At 49.4% G+C, this 4,468-nt stretch overlaps 1 pseudogene; it reads right to left on the bottom strand.

Moving 5' to 3' along the window:
- Positions 1-2,875: 2,875 nt before the first annotated feature.
- On the bottom strand, positions 2,876-4,103 carry LOC133051010 (TBC1 domain family member 17-like; annotated as a pseudogene).
- Positions 4,104-4,468: the final 365 nt, after the last annotated feature.

Raw genomic sequence — 4,468 nt, forward strand, 5'->3', positions numbered from 1 at the left:
ACTTGGGAATTGTCACTCCAGTCTCTTAAAAGATAACTCTGGTATTCTAACTTTAAGTCTAGGCCCCTGTCTTTTCAATCAAGATGTCTCAAGTAACAGAGACTTTGGGCAGATTTTTTAAACAGTTATCTTTAGGAGATTATTCACAATCTAATAGGCTTGGGTTCTGTCAGGGGCTGCTTTTGGCCTCAGCAACTGCTTTGTATACACATAACATATCAATAAATAATAACCATTATGGTCAGACATTTGACAGTGTAGTAAGTTATGAACAAATCTCCTCATTAGCAGCACTATTATTTTGCTGTTTGCAGCAATCTAGTAGTCACAGCTAAGTTGAAACAAGAGTCATTATGTATGTAAAACATTTTTAGCTCATTTACGCTGAACTCACTTTGCATACAAGAGCACTTGGCCATGCCATATGTTTTAATGTCAGAATAAGATGCAAATTGAAGTGAAGAGGAATAGGACCTCTTTGACATGAGAGTGTATTGTCATGTGCTTGTATGCTTGTGGCTTTAGAACTGAGTTAACAATTGCTTCTGAATAGATTCAGCTTTTAATTTCCATCTGAGTGACCCACATATTTTCTTATTATTAAAATGGAAAAGTCATTGTCCTAATATATTTATGTATGTCTTTGTTTGCTGATTAGTAAAGAGTTGAAATTGTGACATTGCATCATGTTACTTATTTCCCTTTTAAAAAATTCCTGTCAAATATCTCACAAGCTGAGTTTGGGGAGTTAATTAATTTGAGTGCCGGATGGGGCAACTTGTAGCTTGTCTGGTATCCTTTTATCTTTTTCAAGTAATAGCACCTTGATTTTACTCTGGGGACCTTCTCTCCTCAGCTCCTTCAGTCTATAAGGATGCAGCTTAAGTGCAACACCTTCCTTCACCCCAGATCTAACACATTATGTTCTTCTGACATGTGGTTGGTTCAGTTGTGGGCATGTAACATAGTTTGGGACAATGATACTCAATTCTGGGACATTGAGAAGAAGTTTCCTTCCTTCTTGGTCAAAACTAACAACTTTACAGAATTTTTTTAGGTTTTTAGTCTCCCAGATAATAGCATGCAGAAGCTTATTACTGTAGCACGTTAAAAATTGCCCTGGGGGGAGGGGGGCTGAGAATAGAGCAAAAGCTACTGATAGCACTGACTGAAGCCAGTTTCCTTTTCGGGGAATCATACAATTGAATCACAAATTATTTCTAAGCTTGTTCTTTATTGTGTCTTGTTCCAGACACCTAAAGCACAGTTTGGAAATTAACAGTCTTTCTTCTGAACTGAGATAGATTATATGTTAACCGTCTTAGAACAGTTAATAAGAAATAAGGCATAAGGGTGGGTGAGGAAGACAGAATATTTTCACCCAAACAGAGCTAAGGGAGGGCAAGTCAGCCTCTGTTTAAACCTCAATCTGAAAAATACTTTTCACAGAACAAACATTTCTCCAATTGTCTCATGGAGACCAAATGTAGGGGGCAAGACTAAGAGTCACCTGAAGCACAGACATATAGGCAAGAACAACACTACGGGACCATGAATGTTGAAGTCTTTCCTGAGTTGAAACACTGTAAAAGGCACTGGAGGAAGCCAGAGTTCTTAGAAATACTATTGCTATAAACTCTATATACTCAAACCATATCCTACACAAGGCAAAAGCAAAGGCTAAAAATTGCCTGGAATTAGAAATAAGGGAACTGATATGAGGAAATGACACAGGGATGACAAGGATAGTGTGGAGCCCACAGAGTATGATGGACAGTGTAAGGAGAGACCTGAACTGAAATTTAAAGCAGAGACATTTCCCTCAGCTTGGGGAAGTCTTCCCAATTCTTCTCTCTCTCTCTCTTTTTGGTGGGGGCTGTTAAACACGAGTTAGGTTTCTCACAGAACAAGCTGGTAGACAGGATCCCAAGAGTAAGCAGCTCTGTAGGCCCTTCCATCTCGGTTCTGGCCAGGATGCGTCCCGCGGAGCTACTAAGTGGCAGGTCGCACCGGGGCACACCCACCCTCACTCCTCCAAAAGCCCCAAACTCAGGCAGGTAAGAAAGCCCCGCCTCCACGACCCCCGCCACTCACCCGGGCATCGCTTACACTTCACTGGTTGGATTGAGGTCACGAGATCAACACGGCCGAGAGGTCAGAGGGTACTAGGGACCCCCAGGCCTCGCCATCCAGGCCCAAGCCCACACACTGGCTCAGTAGCCTCAATAGGGTTAGGAGTCTGCAGCTTCCTCCCCCTTCTCTGGCAGGATCTCCAGGCTGCCGGCCCGGTCCGTGTCCGTGGGGAGAGCCGGAGCCCGCGGGGACGGGTGGGGCAGTGGGAGTCGGGAGCGAAAGGTTGTGGGGCTCTGAGGCCAGCGCCAGACCTAGGACCTCCTGCGCATGGTGAGGCAGCTCACGGAGGGTTGAGGGATGGCGAGGAAAAGCCAGAGGTTTCTTGGGAACTGCGGGTCAGAGACTCACCGGGCAGCTTGTGGGCACATCCTCCACACTCAGCTTCAAGGTCAGCTCGTCCAGGTGCTTGAGGACCTCCCCGGATCCGCAGCCAGAAGGCATGAGGTGTCCAGCCCCACGTCCGGGGTGGGGGTGGGGGTGGGGCTGGGGTGCTGTCCACACCCACAGTGCTTTCTACAGCCAAAGGCCATCCGGGAGGGGGCATATTCCCTCCAGATGCTGAAGCGGAGAGAGCCGGAGTGGTGGGATTCTGGGAAGTATCGGAGGGGTGGATCCAGCACCTTCGGGAGCAGTAGGAGTTGCCGCTTCATTATCTTCCGAGTTCCCGCTCTTGAAGCCACAAAAACAGCGAGAGGCACTAGCCTCGTGAGGAGTGACCCGGGCCAATCGGAAAGAGAGACGGTCAGTCCTGCCCTGGACGTAGCGGAACTCGCTGTGACACAGGCCGCTGGTGGGGAGGATGTTGTGCCACAGGTCCTGCCCCAGGTTCTCGAGACTCCATAAGAATTTGTTGGTCCTTTGGGAGTGCCTCTCGCTCTTGACTCTGGCGACAAGGGTACGGTATCATGTGGGGCGACTTCCTCCACTCCTGCTCTGGTCTCACAGATTTCCACCGTAGCTTCAGGAGGAAATCCCCGTTGGTTTTCTCGCGCAAGTGGGCCTTGTGCTCCTCGGCGGGGCCCTCTCACCTGAGGTACTGCAGGAGGAGCCACCACGCCTGGCACCTCAGGCTGGGGCTCAGACCCTGGGGGGCCTCTCCCTGCTCACCCACCGGTCCTGCCCAGCCCTCCCCGAGCGGGTGCTCGGCTCCTCACTCCTGAGAAGAGCCAGGCTCTCAGCTCAGGGACCTGCTGCTGGCGGCCCTCAGAGCCCATGTGGTAGGCCTCCTCTGTGAGGCCTGCAGCCGCTCCAGCTCCACACCGGAAGTGACCTCCAACCCAGGTGGGGCACATCTTCAGATGCCGGAAGAGGGTCGCTGGAGGCCCTTCCAGGTGGCTGCAGGGATTCCTGGAAGAAGTCAGTCATGAGGGAGAAGCTGCTGAAGTAGGAATCCTGGAGGAAGCTAGACGTCACGTTGGAGGTGTTCTGGTCAAAGTACTGGAGATGGTGGAAAGAGTTGAAGAGGATAGAGGACTTATGAGGGGAGATGAGGTAGAGGTGGCGGCCCTGTGAGGAGCTGGCCAACAGCAGGTGACGGCTGCGGACATGGAGCAAGGCACAAGTGCCCCACAGTAGACGTGCAGGGCAGGCCGGGAGCCTCTGGCCTGTGTGACCAAGACCAGGCAAGCCCAGTTGAGGCCTGACTTTGAATGGCGGATGGATTTACCCTCGTCAGACTCACTCACCGAGAAGACCAGAGAGTCCCTGCGGGAGCTGGGCTCTGCACTTCTCATGACTTTGAGTGACAGCCATGGCTGACGACTGCCCGGTGGGGCTCATAGCTGGGGTCAAAGGTCAGTTCCTCTTCAGAATGTAGGAGTCATCCCTACTTGCAGGAGAGGATTTGAGTGGAATCTCCAGCCTCCTCTACAGGAGCTCAGTGCAGGAGGACGTAATTTGTCCTTCTCCACAGCATGGATGATGCAGTTGATGATTGAGCCCAGGTGGAGCTTCTTGGTATGTAGGTACATGCCTCTTCACCAGTTCTTTAATGAGTGGAGTTGATATGAAGGAAAAATATTTCTAGAGTGAGCAGGATTGGTAGAGTACTATGTTAGGTTGTTCTAAGTCAGATGAACATTATATTTTCTTCTGTATGATTTTTGCTTGGGTTAAGTGAATAGAACATTGTCTATGGTCAGTATTCCATAGGAAGGAATCTATTGTAGTTAGTCCTTTGTTGTTTCCATGAAATCTTTAGACTGATTCCTCAGGGGTACAGTTAAGATCTTGATGCTCAGAGTGGGTCGACAAGAGAAGCTCACTCTTGATGGGATGTGGATGGTCTTGTTGAAGTGATTTCCATGTGGTTGTGCCTCTTGAGCAATCTTCCCAA

The sequence above is a fragment of the Dama dama genome, chromosome 33, assembly GCF_033118175.1.
Source record: "Dama dama isolate Ldn47 chromosome 33, ASM3311817v1, whole genome shotgun sequence".
Taxonomy (NCBI): Eukaryota; Metazoa; Chordata; class Mammalia; order Artiodactyla; family Cervidae; genus Dama; species Dama dama.